General features: G+C 36.8%; 1 protein-coding gene across 4 annotated transcripts in view; it reads left to right on the forward strand.

Moving 5' to 3' along the window:
• The window catches only part of LOC131437858 (zinc finger protein jing homolog), a 191228-nt gene that overhangs the window by 140283 nt on the left and 30816 nt on the right, over nucleotides 1–20129 (forward strand). The gene's annotated exons all lie outside the window — the stretch shown is intronic.

Genomic DNA, 20129 nt, shown 5'->3' on the forward strand with positions numbered 1-20129 from the left:
AAGGTCCCAAAAAGACCCAAGGTGCCGTCGTCAACATTTTCACCTCTTTGAAACGATTCACCCACTTACTAACAAACTGTTTTGACTTTTGCACGTATTTTGACAGATGTATGTCTTCAGCAATATTTGAAATACATTTAAATCCAACAATTTTTTCGCAGACATAAACTCTCTATTTCGTATAGTCTAGAAGAAACAGTAACTGATCTTTATCCTGACATGAAGCAATAGTTCTCTTTTACTATTTTCAAAAATATAATTCTCTAACAAATAAACATACACTGAGGACTTCTTCACGCGGTTTTTTTACGCGGCTTTTTGTAGGCGGATACTCGAAGTTACGCGGATTTTGGAACTTTTACGCGGCTTTTAGGCGAATTTCTAAGGTTTTGCGATTTTTTTGTTTTGTTTTGGAAATACATGAAGCGTCAATATTTGGTGTTATCCAAGGGGAGAGTCGCTTAACACAAACTATATTGTGCCTCTAAAAAAATCACGTGATATACTGTGAGTCTAAGTGTGTCACGCTGTTCCCCATGAAACAGCTACTTGTCAAAACTGAGCCCTTTGTGTGCCCCAACTGTGCAACTGTATGAAAACGAAAGTGCCAATATTGATAAATGCACTGTGTTAATGTGTGATTGGCACATTGTGCTATGCGTCCTCCCCTTGGTGTTATCCCGTTTTATTAAGTCGATTTTGGGACAGTTGAAAATTTTCCATATTTAAAAACAAATTCAATTTCGGAAATTTCAGCCTCAAAGTCGATTTTTGTCGATCTGTTGTTAACCAGTTCTCGATGTTTCATGAATTTTAGAAAACATTTGGCAACAAGCAAAAATTCTATATGGTTTTGGTTTGTTTGGTACGTATCCCCTGTGTAAAAAAAAACTTCAGACAATACAATAAACTCATACTTATTGTATGACAATGGAAAAAAATTGTTTTTTTCGTGAATTTTTTAAACAATTAATCAATTGTCATGTTCAAAGCCTTTGAAAAATTGTGAAAAATTACTATAACACAATAAACATTGTAGAATCTAAATCTGTTGAAAATTTTGCGCACCAGTGTTGCAAAGCGAGCATTTCCCATGAGCTCATTTTACTCATGTGTTCTTTTACGAAGTCAGATCCAGCTTGCATTTGAGTAGAAGAATATATCAAAAATGGATCTTTGGGATCGATTATTTGTCCTAAAAAGTATCTCGCTGGATTCTGACAAACACAAGGCCCGGCCGCAGAAATGCACACGATGCTAATAAAATCAATGTTGACACTGATTCAATTCAAAGGCTTGCTTCAAATACTGCTTCAATACATGTTTACTGTCAATAAGGCTGGGCTAACGAAAGTAAAAAAAAACGGTTGCAGAACCGTTGTCACGTTAATAATATTTAAAATCGTTCCAATTTTTGATTCTTGTTTGTTGAGGGCCAAACGAACCGATTTTCGCTATACCGGTTTCACGTTTGAGGCTCCAGAAGTACCAAAAAAGGAGGTCAAAAACTGCAAAATGGAACTCGCATCGGAAAACTAAGATTAAAACGACACTATTTGAATGACGAGAGCAAGGCAATAATACACCATAAGTCGGATTAAGAAGCGGTTTATTGATTATGAAAAACTTGTTTTTGAGTCCATAACTGTAAACTTCTTTGCAGACCCATAATAATGAATCCATAACTGCAAACTTCTGCAGATCATTTTAATATTAGCTTGGATGTGATCCCTTGCTATGGTAACTGTCTGTAGTTATTTCATAAACTCCCAAAAGTGTACGAGAAAATTGGTCATACTGTTCGACAATTTGGCAACTAGCAAACCGCAAGTAGCTTCCGGCATGTTACGATCAAATAAAAGTCAAACAAAAAAGTAAGTAAATCGTCCAAATTTTTTTTAAGGAAAAATTAAACTATTCTTTTCCGTTCAACTCATTTCATAAAGCATTGACCTGCTTCCTGTACAAGAAGCAGTTTAAAATCTGTCTTGCTGTAGGTTTCAGGCAACCAAACTTTGTCAACATCTTCTAGTACAACTTACGTAGAATTTTACTTGTTTTATCGATCGTCACGATTCGGAATCACAACTCGGACGGACAAGTTAGAGTTCCGCTCGAAACAGCGGGTCACGCTGGGCGACGTTTTTTAAGCGGGCTTCTCCATTCGATTTTCCTCCGGTCCAATCTTTCTGTGTGTCAACAAGCGCTTCGCCAACTTGACGTGCGAGTTGTTTGGAGTTTTACAACGTACTACAAATTTCGTAGTATTGCTCATCTTGCGGCGATGCCATTTTTACAACTTTATAAGACTATTACATAATTACGTAGTCTAAAATCAACTGCAAATACCAATAAATGCTACTCCGTATTATCACACCGAAATTGGTTTCTATCAAGTGCAGTATTAATTCAAACGAACATCCTACAAATTCTTTGATTCCATTTAAGTTAGACATCCACTGTCTAGTAAAATGGTAGGAATTCAATTAAAAAAAAAGCAACTGGCTAGCAATTCGGTGGTCATACCGTTCAACCAGCTACACTATGCCGAAAGTTTTACCGCACTATTTAACATTTTACAAGAGAAACAGTGCCAATTAAAAATGGTTCTGTTCCTTGTTGTTGTAATTATTGTTTTTCTATTCTAAAAATACTATAGAAAACTTAAGTATATATTTCAATATAGCTCAAGAAAAACGTTGATTTCTCCCCAATCGACAAGCGCTTCTGGTAGATTAACTTTAAAGAACTTTTACTACATTTCTGCTTAAACCTAGCAGTTTTGATAGTAATTTTTTAGTTTGATACATTTTACTATTAAATATTATGTGAAAAATCTCTTTTTACTCCCATTTCGCTGGGGTTCACATCTACCCCAAAAAGCGTTCTAGTGTGAAATCAACAATCAATATGTTGCTACCGACGTTCATCTTAATCAAAAACATTCGGCTCGCTGAATTGTCACGTTTTAGTACTTTAGTGTCACGTCATCGAAAATGTAAAACCAAAGAACAAAATCGCTGTCTCAATTCGTTTTGAGTAAAAATGAGGAACTTTATTTTAGCGAGCAACCCAACAAAACGAATGATGCACAAAATGAAGAAGACAACAAACCACTCTCTTTTTGCCACTCACCCCGATACGTAAGTCAAGGAAAAAGTGCTGGCGAGAACATAAATAAGCACGTTTAGTGCTTTGCTCGTTTTACGACTAGTCCGAGCAATGTTGGTAGCACGGAGGAGATGAGGTTTCGGAAGAGTAAGAATCACCCTACCAACTCTACCCATACCCAGTAATCCCATAAATACTTCTCATGTAAAAAAAACTCTGAGAAATTCACACTATCCAAGTTTTCGTAAGACGTTGTACTAGTGTGAGTATGGGTATGTGAGAAAGAGAAATATCGCCACCAAGCAAAAAGAGCATGAGTGATTTGCGATAAAATGTGAGATTTCATTTGCATTCATTCAGCTGTGCACGCTTGTATTAGTGAAATGTGAACAACATTTCGCCAGTCGCGTCCCATACCACACAGTGAGAAAAAGATGGAATGGTATGCAAATCATATGACATGGGTGAGTAACTCACGGGTGCTACAGTGGATCTCACCAAAGCAAACAAACAACACCCGTTTTGTATGTCAAACCGAACACATGATTCGGAATCTTAGAGTGAGATCGAAACAGACGGTCGCGCTTTACGAATGGAATTTCGCGGCCAACGATTTTCGCTTTCTTCGTTGATTTCTACTTCGTGCTCGTGTTCCGCGAGTTCGGGTCAAGCTCGTGCTCATTCCAATGTCGTGCGAAGTCGGATGATACGGCACTGCTCTGTGGAGCTTTCAATTTGCGAGGGAGGCATTGCGCCAGTGTCAACGAGTGTCCGAGAGTCCGAACCAGTTATTTGCGATCGCGAGTATCGATTATTACCGACGTTAAGCCGATTTTAACCGATCGGCTGCTTCGGCTATGCTATTCAACTCCGACAGTGTATGCCTTCGTGCAATGGATTTTACTGATCGTGTGTTCATGCGCGTTAAAATTATATCAGCCCGGAATAAGAAACAGTATAGTTTTTATGTATTCAGCATATTAACGGTTCTTTTTCATCCAGAGGTAATTAATCGTTTTGCGACAAGAACAGACCTTGACAGTTTGCTCATAATTATCGGAATATCTGAAATGTGTTTTGGAGGCTCGCACTCGCGAGGCACAAACGAAAGCAAGAAATGTACAGAACAAACCAACGAATGAAAGCCGACTGGCGGTCATTGTACCTAAACAACCAAGGTCACGAAGAGCCGCCAGCGACTTCACCATTGCGTCGTCTCTTCCACCGGTTCTGCTTACCTTAGTGGATTGAGTCAGGTTGATATGACTTACTTCTTTCACCTTTGCATGTTTTTCCTGCATTTCTTCGTTCTACGTTTTTTCTTTGTGCCAATATTGTGTTGTTGTTGACATATTATCAATTTTATCTTTATGATGTTTAATTTTTTCTTAATATTTGGCGAGAAACGTTTAGCAATATACGGATAAAAAAATTAATATATTCATCTTGATGTCGACCGAAGTTGATTGATCGTCTGAATCGTGTTCAATGCATGCGTTTCCTGATGAAAACAAGCCAATCTCATTTGCAAGCGTGTATACAACGCGTTAACTTTTCAAAATCGTCCTCGCAATTTAGGTATTCACAAACAAACGGGGTTCAATTATTTTGCCTAGTCTTTGACTAATCAATGCCAAGTAGAACAACTATTGCCACCTAGCAGTTTAACTCGACCCGCTAGTCCAAGGTAAATTGATTTTTTTTTACTCGAATAAACACGTTATTCGACTTCGACTCAGCAGTGCATTAGAACTTTATCTTCAACTACCAACGCCATCTCGTGGTTCAACGTGAACCGCCAAACAGATGTGAAGTTGATGCTACATACAATGCATTTATTTTGCACCAAATTGTTTACTGACCTGCCACTACATTCTGGTCGTCCACAAACAGTAGTCACTTAGATGTTTGGTACCAATTGGAGAACAGTTGTGTGCTAAGTAATGACGAAATGTAAACCAAAATTAAAAACAATCGTGCACTTAGCACAAAAACGGTTGCCTAAGGGATCAAGAATCAGAACAAATTGGCTCAGATTGCACGTTTCCCTCATTATGTAGAGAAAAAAACTAAAAGGTATCAAGCTCCTGAATGATAAGTTATTCGATTGATTAAGGACATTTCTTTCGCTTTTTTAGTCTTCATCAGTCCAATCTGAGGAGTCCCATATATGGGTAACGAGTCACCAGACATCACATACTGCGATTCGGATGAAACATTGAACACGTCTTCTGAATAGCAAACCATTTGATTTGCGCGAACGAAAAAAGTGTTTAAGAAAAAATTGTAGAAAACCAAATAGGCACTCAAAAATTTTAATCTTTATGATTTGTCGGCCCATCAAATCATAACAGTGCATGTTGAACTGTTATACCACCCAGCAGTTAACATCGATTTGATTCGTGTCTTAAAGTTGAAAGAAGTTGAGGCAGTTATTGATGAAAAATACTCATTCAAATCCTAGATAATGATTCTACATATAATTATCAATAAATTTGCTCATAGCGACGTTTCGTCTAGGAAGCAGCTTTTCTCGAAATATTAGGGCATGGAATACAAAGAACTGCGGTTTTATTAAATGCGTCATCCAAACATACAAAAACAGTTATCCAAATTAAAATATGCAATTACTTATATTCAACAGTAATCGGTTAACAATTTAACAAAAATCTTATGAATAAGCAAATTTATTGCTCTTGAACTGAACTATTCTAGTTTTCAAATGTCTATTTTTTATCAAGATATTTAGTTCTTCTAATGCCTCTAATATTGTTTTAAATTCAATTTCTTCATTTTCAAAAAAGTCACTAATCAAATTAACATTAATTGTTGTATTTAATAACAAGTTTAAATAAAAAAATTGGAATATGTAAGAAGCGTGCAACTTTATGTTCAGTGTATGTTTTTAAAGTTTCCAATCAATTTTATACAACTTCAGTTTTCTAGTAACATCGACTTAAAGAAAAACGGCGTCATTCTAGAAGAAAAGTACGATGAAATTAATTGCTCTTGAACTATATTCTAGTATTATATCTACACAATTAAAAAAAAGGAAATTTACGCTTGACGTAAATTCAGGATCACAATATTACATCTAATAACATGTGTAAAAATTATTTTTGTATCTGTATCGATGTAAACTTCAGCTAAATTAACTGTGAAATTAATGATATCACTTATATTTACATAACTTGAATTTTAGATTTAAGTAAATTACGGCGCTCCTTTTATGTGCGGAAATTTACACGTTTTTTTTCTAAGTGTGTATTTTTCATCAAAAACCTCAAGTTTGGCAAATAATACACTGAAATTTTTTTAGCTGCAATTTCTTCAATTTTCAAAAGCCACTATTCTAATCAACCTAAGACTTTGATTTTTATAACTAGTTGAAAACATAAACATTGCAAATAGCAAAAAGAAGTTTTTACAATTTTCTTTCATCAGTTAATTTTTCAGAGTGCCCTTTTATTTTCCTGCTATTTTCTCGAGGATTTTTTTTGTAAAGTTAAAAATTTCCAAGTTACAAAAAAAATTGCAAAAAGGCATTCAAAAAATACAATCGCCTTGTTTTTCCGTTCTCATATTGAAAGGTTATGCAATCACTGTGAAAACCGACTTTTGAACCGAGGCCCGGAGGGCCGAGTGTCATATACTATTCGACTCAGTTAGTCGAGTACGCAAAATGTCTGTGTGTGTATGTGCATATGTGTGTATGTAACGTTTTTTTGCACAAACTTAGATTCAAATGAAAGGTCTTGTGGTCCCATACAAAATTCCTGAATATTATTTAGATCCGACTTCCGGTTCCCAAATTATGGTATAAAATCTGCAAAAAATTGTGAAAATTAGTGCACCAACTTTTTTGGGAGATGGCTGAAGCGATTTTCACAAACTTAAATTTAAATGAAAGCTCTTTAGGACCCATACTAATTATTTTGAAGAATACCACAGTATTATATATGATATTATGATTGATATGAGAAAGACATCATTACACCACTAGGTGGATTAAAACAGGGTTTTTAAGTTGGCCTTTAGTCGAATTAGTTACGTTACTTTTGGAAAACTAGAATTTCTGGGCAAAAAAATAGTGTGTTGATTAAACATTGTTACAAATATACTGTACAAGCAAACATATGACTTGACAAACATTATCCGGTATTTTGACTTTAAAAGTGGTCTAGAAAACACCGATGATTCATGATGATGGTCGTTCAAAAGAGACAGTAGTTCCGAAAATCGTTCCAAGTTCATCGTTATGGAAAATCGAAAAGTGAAGTTTCACGAGATAGCTGGCATTGTAAATATGTTTGCAAAGTAAGTGCCGCAATGTTTTTTTTTGTTTTTCATCGGGATAAATTCTATGAATTTAAACTCAAATTGCTACCGCATCTACCATATCCGCCATGTTGAGCTCCCAGTGACTATTATCTGTTCTCATATTTAACTGAACTGAACCGTTTTTTTAACAAAGAAGAAATTGTGAAATAAAAGTGGTGTAGAAATGTGGGAACACCGTTGGAACAATTGTATTATTATTTTTTCTCATTTTCCCCGGCTTTGTATTACTATTCAAGGGAATACATTGATAAATAAAATCATAATTTGAGAAAAAAGTGTTATTTTTTGCCCGACCGTATTTATTGCGCATCTACACAGAAGAATCTAAAACAATAGCGATCTTGAAATATGGGTAAATTTTTCATTTGTTTTATTGAAAAATTAACTATTTAAAAACTTCGTCTTTCTTTGAATTCTTCTTCATATCTCTCTGATTAGTTCTGTGTTTCATCGTTTCTAAAATATAAGTAACACAGTAAGAAAATATTTATATCTGAAATACATTTCAGATTGAAATAATTACTTAAATGAACTGAATTTTCGACATTTTTTATTCCACTTTATATTATAATCAACTTAGATTATCCTTCAGTATCCCATGGAACTAGCTGTTTCCATAAATCGCTGCACACGTACACTGTGGAAGGTCGGTCAGATTTTAGCTTGATTCCGCTCCTAGTGGCCCAGTGACAATCATATGCATGATTGATATAATCATTGATCAATATTCTTCTCCCTCACTCACCCAGTAAAGATAGTCGATACCGGACTAATAAAAATGATTTTAGTTTAGATTGGGCTATCTTGCTATCTCGAAAATATGAAAGACGCTAGTTGAAGTAGAGTTTTTCACTTTTGATACTATTATAAACTTTCACTCTTCATTTATATGTATTCTGAAACTAAACTACTACAACATTGAGAGCATCAATAGATAATGAATCATCGAACGAATATTCAAATTCAAAATAAAATGCAACAGTATTTGATGGCGGGTGCAATCGATGTGGAACGTTTTGCCAGACCGTTGCCCTACTGGAAAAAAATCAATAAAACTGTCTGGAACTGGGAGCTGCATGGAACCAGGTTACATACTATTGTTTTCCGTTGTTGCCTTCCTCCTCCGGGTGCTATGAGCCTGAATTGTTTTACTATGCGATTGCGGTGTCGTGACAAGCCCGATAAAACCACGGCATGGTTCAAACAAAACAACAACAAAAAACGGATAATCTTGTTACTTTAGAGCACGCAATCCGGTTATTGCTCTCTCTCTCTCCACCGGTGGGAATAGTTTGGCGGAATGTCACTGGACTCGCTGGCAGAGACGCAAATGTCTGCCCTCGGCAAAAATGCAGCACACGTTCACCGTCGCTATGTCAACATTTTTTAGATTTAGTGGACGCAGACATGCAGATGATGGTTACTGGTCACACCCAGCGTGACGAACATGTAAATTTTATAATTTTCTAAGATCCAACGAGGAATTGTCGAAATACAAAGATTTACGATGTAAAGTATTGTGTTTCCATCTATTCGGGGTAGAAAATTATTCTGAAGAAACAAAGTTGCATTATTTGCAGAAAAATTGTAGCAGCACCTACAACTGACTTTAACTTTCTCCCACTAAAAAGAAGTCAATCAAATTTTGCCAAGTTCCTCTTCGAAGTGTGTTGATCAGATTCTGTGAATTGTGTGGTTTATGGATTGCAATAAATGCTGTAAACAACAGAACAACATCGAAATATTTTTCACAAATGGTGCACGGATCTCAAACTGTCTGAGCATTCGAGCAGAAGTAGTAGGTTACGGGGTCAGATGTGATTATCAAAATTGTATCAAATTTTGATATTATAAATAACACAAAACATTTGTGAATTTGATATAAATTCAATATGGATAGTTGTTAAAATATCAAAATTTTGTATCAAACACTCCTATCGATTATGTCTAAGATTATTTTTATGTAGAATAGATTTGTTGTATTTTAATTGGTTTAAATTTGTGAATCGTCAATTGTATTCGATTTGCCTTTTGCTTTCGAGAAGAAAAAAATAATTATATTTACACCACAATGTCCAAAACTTAAAATTTTTTTATCATAATTTGATGTATAAATATATTCCACTATTTACAAATCAAATTCTAATACAATCTCAACAGAATTAAAGACTGTCCCAGAAAGTATGGACGCAATTTGCTTTCGCCTTAAATAATTCACAAGTGTTAGATATTCAAATTTTATTCGATATGCTGATAATATTAGACTACAACAACAGAATATTATTCTCAACATTTGCTACTTAGCCATTGTAAACTAGCTGGCGCACCTTCTTGCGAACGTTCCTCATTAAAATCCGTACAGACTTCTTGGCGACAAGTTTTGACACTTTTTTCCAATCTTTTTCGAAATGTTGAATGGTTTCGGCTGCCGAGACATGTTTCCTAAGAGGTGCCTTCGTTAATGCCCAAAATTTCTCAATTGGTCGAAGTTGTGGGCAATTTGGTGGATTCATGTCGTTTGGGACGAAAGTGACATTTTTGGTAGTATACCATTCTACCGTTGATTTCGAGTAGTGGCAATAAGCAAGATCTGACCAGAAGACAACAGGATTCTTGTGGCTTCGAATCATGGGTAGAAGTCGTTTTTGTAATCATTCCTTGATGTATATTTCGCTGTTCATTGAAGCAGTGGTGATGAAGGGTTTCGAAATCTTACCGCAGCTACAAATAGTTTCCTAGACCATAGCTTTCTTACCAAATTTTTCGACTTCAATCGATGCCTCGAACTGGTTTAACACTTGCCCTTCTCGCACCGTATAATATTGTGGTCCCGGCAAGGATTTGTAATCGAGTTTCACGTAGGTTTCGTCGTCCATGATTATGCAGTTCAAATTTCCAGCAAGAATCGTTTTGTACAGCTTTCAAACCCTCGGCCTGATTGATGCTTCTTGTTTCGGACTACGTTTTGGTTGTTTCTGCTTCTTATAGGTTCGAAGATTCAAACGTTCTTTAGCACGAAGAACATTTGACTTCGAAGTGCCCACTTTTTTAATCACATCCCGAACTGAAACCTCCTTCTTTTGCTCGAACGCCTTCAGTATACGTTTATCCAACTGAAGGTTAGCAGGACCTTTTTTCGACCCGTTTTCGGTTTATCCTCAAAGGTGTTATCCTCACCGAACTTCCTGATTGTATTTCGCACGGCTTTTTCACTCACTTCTTCCGTTTTTTGCTATCTTTCTCAGTGACAGTCCGGGTTCTGTGCACCATTTGTACACAATTTTTCGACGTTGTTCTACTGAAAGTCCACGCATTTCGAAACAATCTAATAAAAACGAATAAACAACTGCACAAGTGGTTAGATAAGAGTGTAAACAACAGGACGCAGATGACTGAACCGGTTTTCACAAACTTAGATTCAAATGATGTCTTGTGGTCCCATACAAAATTCCTGAATATTATTTGGATCCGACTTCCGGTTCCGGTAAAATGTGCAAAAATTGTGAAAATAAGTGCACCAACTTTTTTGAGAGATGGCTGAACCGATTTCCACAAACTAAGATTCAAATGAAAGCTCTTTAAGTCCCATACTTAATTCCTAAATTTCATTTGGTTCTGATTTCCGGTTCCGAAGTTATGGGGTAAAATGTGCAAAAAATGAAAATACGTGTTCTAACTTTTCTCATAGATTTCGCGACCGACTTTCACAAACTTAGATTCAAATGAAAGCTCTTTAGGTCCCATAGTAATTTCGTTCGGATCCGATTGTAAAGTCTGTTAAAAATTTTATACCATCATTGAAAACGGCAAAAACGTAAAAAAAATCTAAATTGACCTCAAATCTTCTTCAACTGATAGTTTTTGTCAGTAAACTGCCAAACAACTCGATTTAGGTTATTATTTCAAGAACTTAAGAAAATTGTTTTGAAGTATGCCACAGTATTATATATAATAGAATGATTGATATGAGAAAGGCATCATTACACCACTAGGTGGATTAAAACTGGTTTTTGGTATAAATATCAAAACGAGCTTTATTTTAATAATAATTCTAATATGGTTTTCTGATCGGGTACAGTAAGGGATGTGTTGAAGTAGGCAGCAAGTGTTGAGAATAACACGTCGGTCGATAAGTCCCTAGTCTGACAGACAGATGGTGTCGGTAATTAAAAAACCTTCTAGCGTTCTTCTGATGTCATCTGTAAAAATTGCATGACATTCGGTTTATTAAAATGTCGTATGTGATTAAAACACTGTTTTTTTAATGAAAAAATACTGTACAGGCCAAAAAAAGACTCGAGAACCATTATCCGGGCCCTGCTCCAAGCAAATTAACCATTACTGACTGGTATTCTGAATTGAAACGTGGTCGTGCAAATACTGATGATGCACCACGCTTTGGTCATCGAAATGACTGTTGTTTCCGAAATCTTCTCAAAAGTTTATTCCATCGTTATGGAAAATCGAGAAGAGAAGTTGCAGGAGATATCTGGTATCGTGAAGATATAAAAAAGAAGTGTATGAACATTTGTCATGGACACATGAGTATGGAAAAAATTTGTTGGCAAAATGGGCGCCACGTTTTCTTACATCATGCAGAACAACTTATCGGCTAAGTTCTACGAATTAAAAATTTGAATTACTACTGTATCTACCACGATTCTATAACATTTCCTCGAAAACCATTCTCCAGAACATAAAAAACCGAAGCTTTTTCCCCAGGTATTCATTTCCCAGAAAGTACTAATCTCCAGAAATACAAACTCTAGAAAGTAAGATAATCCAGAAAAAAGTTCTCAGAATGTACCAAAGTCCAGAAAACCATACATCCAAAGGCATTAGTCTATAGAATATTATTGGTATAGTACCGTTTGGCATAATAGTTATTTGACATAATAGATCAACATGCTGCTTAATAGAATTTGTTCTAATTTACTGTGATTTTGAAAGGTCTAATGCGGCTACGCCTCATCGTTTTTAATAACCTGCTGTCCGACCTCGCTGCCGCTCGTTAGGACTAAACTGAGAGACAGCCCCTAGCTTTGGGTTATCCGGGCAAACGCCCGCAACTAGACAGATGTGATTTCTGCGGGGGCGCCGTCTCGACCTGAATCATCTATGACGAACGGAATATTGTGTTAGCATTAAATAAGATGCTTATATAAAAGAATAGTGTGCTATTTACTACCCTTTATCACTAGAAGATTCAAAGTAAGACGATAAGTAAATTAAACAATGTATCCAAACAATCTATTGTTAGTACACGTACAATAGATCGAAGTAACGAAGGAAGGTTAGCTTGTTACTATACACTATATGCGAAAAAATACCCAAATGAAAGAAGCTATATTTGAATTTAAATGATTAACTAAATGATTTCATATCCGTTATATAATTTAATTATTTTTTATTAAACTCGTTATTCTTAGAACCCTCTTTTTCAGACTAACAAAGCTTGAAATAAACATAGTTGCCTTGGAAATTACAGTTAATGAGCATTCCCGAAACTTTATGAAAAATTATTTTTGTTGGACTGGTTCAATCTATTCAGGCGCGTACCTAGAAAAAAATTTCAGGGGGTGTTTTCATAATATAGAGGAGACCGGGGCAAAATCGGACACTTTTTAGACATTGTTTTGCTGTGCAGACTTTTGAAAATCTAGGTTTTCGCTGACTTTCGTCAAAATTTACAGACTTTTGAAATTGCCGCGACCTTTGTTTTTTGATCGCCAAGTCAGTTTAACGTATCATACTTTATGGAGAAATAAAGACAACCCTGTCTGAAGATATTTGAATTTTTTCCCTGGCATCTCTGGTTTTTACCCAAATCATCTCTACCGCGTCATCTCCAAGTGCGTTTACAAAGTCAATCTATGAACACAATACAAGTAGGTTTAGAATTTTCCCTACACAAAAATCTCAGAATTGCGGAAGCAAATGATGTCCTCATGGTATCAACCAAATCATATATATAATAGGGCTGAAAAGTCACCACTTGTGGCTGAACACCCAATTTAAATCTTAATAATTTAATTTTAACTCATATTCCAATAAATAGTTATTTTAAAAAAAAGTCAATCTATGAATCGAAATAATAGCAGGTTTATAAGATATTTAAGCTGTCCGGTCTAGCCCTAATAATTTCTTGATTTTTGTGGGGGAAGGGGAGGGTGTACTCGAATCCCAAAAAAAACGTGTATACGCTGGTAAAATATCTGTTCCTATGTTGTTTCTGCATTTTTTTTAATTTTTTTAGAGGAAACAGTTTCTAGGAGATGGCATTCTGGGGAATGGTACATTCTGTTGTGTGTCTTTCTACTAATTAGTACCTTCGTGAATATGGTTTTCTAGAGAACGGTACCTTCTGGGGAAAATACAACCTACCACATTATACAGTTTTAGCCCGGGCGACTATTTTCTTATTTAGGAGTTTTGGTACCGGTTAAGGAGTGTATCGAAAATAAGCTATCCACAAATTTTTCTTTCAAATTATGATAAAAAACGATATTTTATTTAAACTAAAAGTTGATACTTTATTGTTCGAAGTTAAACTTGAGCATAATGAAAACCGAATTTTTGAACTTTTGATCTTGATCGCTCTTCATCAAGTTCCGGACAAGTGTTGCATCGCATTTTTTGGACGCTTGAGCCCAAATTTATTTAACTCCTGCTTGTTCCCAGCTGCCTTACCAGTCTTCTTGAAGACCCTCTTCACGATTGCCCAGTCACGTTCGATGGGTCGAAGCTGAGAGCAATTTGGTGGAAGGATATTTTTCTCAACGAAATTTATACCCTTTTTCGCAAGCCAATTGAGAGTGGTTTTGGCATAGTGAGCCGACGCTAAATCCGGCCAAAACAGTGGAGGTGTACTATGCTTCTTATATAAAGGCAGCAATTTCTTCTGGAAACAATCAGATCGATAGATTTCTGCATTTATAGTTCCGGTAGTGTAAAAAATGGATGACTTCAAACCACAGGAACATATTGCTTGCCATACCAATACCTTTCGACCGAATTTCTCCACTTGAATCGACCTGTCCGCATCGCTCACATTCTCCCCAACGACGACAGTAAAGTATTATGTACCTGGAAGGGTTTTTGAGTTCTCCTTTACATAAGTCTCATCGCCCATCAAAACGCATGCATCCGGACCCTGCAAAAGACGCGAATACAATTTCCGGGCCCTTGTTGCTGCTTGCTTCTTCTGTTTTACACTTTGTTCCGAGATTTTCTGCTTCTTGCAGGTTTTCAGGTGATTTCACCTCTTCATACGCTTGATCATTCCGACACTCGTTCCTGCTTTTTCGGCCAAATCTCGTATCGTATTGACATTGATTTGTTCTTCATAATTAGAGATACCACTTTGGGTTGGAAAAATCGGGTTTTCTGGTTCTTCCTGGTAGCTTATGCAAAGAATAATGTTCTTCAAACTTATTAATGATGGTTTTAACACTGGCATGATGAATTCCAAACCGCTTCGCCAATTTTCGCATAGTAATACCCTTCTCACTTAGCCATGTGTCCAGAACCTTAATTTTCACTTCCTTTTCAATACGCTACATTTTGAAAACGCAGAATTTCAACCGCACAAACAAGTAAACAAACGAAAGCTGACAGCCAAACGCACAGCATGCTGTTATCTGAGCATAAAAAACCATCACAAATACATGCGTACAACACAAATGTATGTGGATAGCTTATATTCGATACACTCCTTATGTGCTAAGTGCAGATAACTATTTTAAATATCTACGTTTCGCTTCATCAGTGCGTCAGCAGTTTATGTTGATCTTCTAACGTTAACCAACGGTTCAACATAAACCGCTGAGCAGTGCTACTCATGCCCCCCAAATAACTATTTTGAAAGAATCATTTTTAAAATAATATCTTACAAAGACACACATAAGTATATATGAAACAAATAAGAAAAAACAGCTACCTTCACTTTTAAAACAAATGTTAGCTGTGATTTTGAACTTAGCTGTTGAGTTCTAAGTCAACTGTTTGAATAACCCCTTAGGGCTGTCTCTTGTAGTGTTTTTTATGTAAAGACATAAGTAGAGCCAAAAACTTGTGTTCGGCCTTCAATCGATAAGATTAATGCCAGAGCTAAGCCAAACGAGGATAAATTCACCGTAGTCAAAAATAAATATCGATTTAATCTACTATACTATGACTGCCAGCGACTAACAAAATAATTGTATCGATTCAGCTATCCTGCCCGGGTCATCAACCGGATGAATTAATCCGCAAAACCACTTCGACGACCTCCCGGACAAAAACAACCGACGTCATCCAAAATATTTCGCTCTGCGCTCAATTTAAATACCTGCCGGCATAGTTTATTGGCTTCATCCACCGCTTCATTGAAAAAATGTTTCTGTGGTCCCATTCGTCATCTATTCGGTCTATCCTTTCCGCTGGCTTCTCTTTCGTCACCCCGAACCGGGCTGATGTGAGTCCAATGCTCCTAAGACCTACTAATGGAACCACGGTCCGCTCACGTCGACTGGAAGAAATCTAGAATGTGGACGTTGGACATCGGGTATAGTTAGAGATGCGACCTCTGCAAAACCGTTTGGACCATGATTAGATCTCACCAACAACTGGAAACCGGTTTTAAAATGATACTTGCTCTTATGTTCTGCTCTGCTCCTCGGATGCCCCCACCAAATCGAGGGAAAGCAGGTGGTGAGCAGGTAAATCGTTCGTTAGTCGTTCTTCACTTTGTGCCGTTTGTCGTCCAGAGGTAAGGAGGTATTTCCTTACCTTCGGCTGTATGATGCTAAAGTTTCGTTTTTGGATGCTGTGGTCCCCGTCTATGAGACTCCTTCTTCGAGCTTGTGCAGAGTTCACTATATAGTGGAAAGAAGTGGGTTATTACGTTATTAGTTTCTTTCGTTCGATTTGTGTTACTCGTTTGCATTTGATGGTAATGATGATGACGGTGATGATGATGATGACGATGACGACGATGATTTTAAAGTCCGTGAATTAATTGGTGATCTTAATGAAGCAACGAAGTAGTAGTTTCATCGTTTTTTTGATGTCACATTTTTTAACGTTTTTTTTTGCAACTAGTTTACATGCGTTGTACTCGCACTATCCAAGACTTCATATAAACATGGCGCATTTATTTGCATTTGTTGAGATATCCGTAACATACTCTCACTGGATAGACCTATCACCGAAACAGCGTATCAAGTTCCCATGGGTTTAGAATAGCTAACCCTCGTTAAACGGCCAAAACAGCATTCACCGACTGTTTTTCTTTCCTCTACAACTTTGAACTAATTTACGACTTTACACTCCCGAAGACATGAATGGTGTCCCACCGATTTACTACATCGCCTAGCACCTATTTTTGCACGCGCTTCCCAGGTTACCGGTCCGGTCCGGTCCACCGACCGTAAATCGCAATCTCGGATCTTAATCAACTCGGGTCGCGGTTTCAACTGGCACCGAATCTACCATCCGATGGGCTAGAAAACAAAGACTTTATTAGGATGCGAGAAATTCGACACCACGAAAGCGGTGAAATATATGGCAGAAAATTAGCATCGAAATTGCTCCACAAAAACTGCTGTCGTACGAGAGTTGGCATGAGATTCGTTCCCCCTGTCGGAAGAATGGGAGGTGTGTAGTCCTAAAAGAGGGGAAACAGATTACGCGTCGTGTTCAAATCAATTTATGTGGTGGAACGTTTCGGAAACTAAGGGGAGCCAATATACTGAAAAACTGTAGTAATATTCTAACTTCCAATCGAGAGGATGGTTTTTAGATCATTCAGTTAAGTACTCGGATGTTTGCCCACTGAAAACGTATTCCTTAAACTGCAAAGCAGCAAATCCTACCAGATCGAGGCTCGAGCATACGGCAATTGGCTTTGAGAAACCAGTACTTTAGACTCTGAACCACTGATCGATTGTGTATAAGTGTAAATATTAATTGCCCGCTCGAGTACTGTTTCTACTTTTTTATAAGTTCCTTTCTCCTTTATATAGTGGATAGTAGAATTGTTAAAATATTTCCATTGCCGGCAGCATTTTAGGATTCTAAAAATTACCAAATCTTCGTGTTCTAATCTCAGGCATAAAACGCCCTTTTCTTTTGTACTAACAGATTACCAATATCCAAATGGTACACGAAAGACTCATCACTTAATAACAATTTAAACTAAAAAATTTACTATGTTTGTGTGATGAATTTAATAGAGATGAAAGTCAAAGTCCTGGGATCAACGACACTTGCCAGATGCCTTGCCAAATCATTAACCTGAGAACAAACTGAAGTGGGTTTAAATCTCAAGGATCTCAAATGAATTCATAAGGGTTTAACATAAGGCAGTTTTTTAATTATTAAAAGAAAAATAGTTCCAGATCTACGATTAAAAACTGAAAAATCTGATCTTTCAATGCTTAACAAAATTTCCGAAGAATATCCGTCAAAACTTGGTATTCATAAGACCCTGTCAGCTTGGAGCGAAATCAATCTTCAGTTCAGCAACGCCATCGCACGGCATCACATTCAACATATCATGTCAATTGTACAGGTTCACAGTGCTGCTATTTTGGCGCGCACGAATTTGACATTTCTCACTCTTACTTCTATGTACGAGATTCGATGAGGACTCGCCTGAGAGCGCCATGCTCGCAAAAAAGGATGTTGCCAATGATTTGTTCGGGAAATGTGAGAGCTTGATATCTTGTTAATATGATGTCTTTGTATTCATGTAATATAACCCATTAGGGGCAGGTTTGAGGATATCAGAGGATTTTAAGTACAGCAGATAACTACTTGATATCAGTTCGCTTTCACATCTCATCCAAGTCAGTCGATAAAACAAAACCGCTTACGTTCGGGACGAAAGAAACCAAGTATTGTGTAGTGAACAATAGAACGACCTTGAAAAAGAGTGAACCAAACGAGCAAAAGCTACCGCCGGTACGAAAGAATACAATTATTGTTGACTTCAGGCAGTGCAAAATTCGACCTTCGATACGAGAACTTGAAGGTTTGCTTAAGGAGCAAATGCATCTTGACATTAAACGTGTGAATTTACTTGAATGCAATAAGACAAATACTGTTGTTTACATCCAGTTTTATAAAGAGTTGGATGCAATTCAATTCGCAAAAGACAATAATAATCTGCATTATGTGGAGCACGAGAACATTAAGTACAACATTCCAGTATATATGGAAGATAGTGCTATAGAAGTGCGGTTGCATGATCTTCCCTCAAGCGTCATCGATTCTTATATTCGTAAAACTATGTCCCAATACGGAGAAATTCTCTCTATCGAAAAAGAAAAGTGGAAGAACTTTTCCCCAGTATTCTAAATGGCGTACGTTTGTTACGCATGCGCTTGAAGAGGCCTATACCTGCTTATGTGACATTCGGTCTGGATACAAGAATACCGTGCAAATCACTTGTTACCTATGACAATCAGATGGCCACATGTCAATATTGCCAAAAAGCTGTTCACTACGGTAAGCCATGTGATAAACTGGACAAGAAGACAACCACACCAAAGGACAACGGTGCTTCCTTCACACCAACCCCAAGCAACCCCAGTACTCCTGTGACAGTCACCAACAACAGTGAAGTATCCCCTTCGACGAAACCATCCAACGTAACCCCTATAGAACAAAGTACACCAGATGCAGTTAACAGCTTACCATCCAACCAACCAGCAACTCCAAACAATGTACAACAAGGCGCATCTACAGCAACTAGCGACGAAAAGAAGACGGAAATCGACAACAATACTATCGATGCGGCAATGGATGACGAGACGAACCACGAACGAAGTGCCCCTCAATCTTCGCAGGAGGGAAATGGAAGCTGCTGTTCCCCTAGAAAAAGGGTGACAACGAGATCCAATACAAAAAAAAGTTTAGCTAAAAACTCAGTTCAATCGGCCACGTAAAGCTTGTACGCAAATAGGCCTGAATAAAAATATCTTTAAACAAATCTATTTGATATCAGTAAATCTGAAATCATTTCGGAAGACTTACGAAGAACTCTAGAAAGAACATTTTGAGAATCTAATTAAATATTAAAAGAACTAGCGGGGACGGGTATAGCGTGATGGGATAGTCGATGCCTTTCACGCAGCCCGCCTGGGTTCGATTCCCAACCCCGCACATAGGGTCAGAAAGATTTTCTGGTCCGAAGAGGCGAATGACCTAAAATGTTAAAGCCTCTAAAAAAAAAAAAAAACTAGCATGGTGACGGAAAATCTGTGAAATTCTCGAATAGTAATACAGAAACCTGCATACCATGCTTCATGTCTTCCCAAATCTCTGATTTGCAAACATCATTATTCATCGCTTAATAAAAAAAACATCTGTTCCGAGTCCATATTTTCGAGAAACATTGATATAGATAAAAAAACGCTCTCCTGAACAAACTTTTCCGAAAATACATTTTCCCAGAGAAACATTTTCAAACGCAGTTTTCCAATACGTACGAAGTTCTATATAATCCGCGACGTAAAGTGCTCTACTTGAGACAAACAAGTTGTTCCAATTGCATTTGAATAACTGCAGATGATAAAAACTGTAATTTGCTGAAAATTAAAAATTAAAATTTATAGAGATTTTGTATATTTACTCTTATATTTATTATTATTATTATTATTATTATTATTATTATTATTATTATTATAATTATT

Source organism: Malaya genurostris, chromosome 3 (assembly GCF_030247185.1).
Source record: "Malaya genurostris strain Urasoe2022 chromosome 3, Malgen_1.1, whole genome shotgun sequence".
Classification (NCBI taxonomy): domain Eukaryota; kingdom Metazoa; phylum Arthropoda; class Insecta; order Diptera; family Culicidae; genus Malaya; species Malaya genurostris.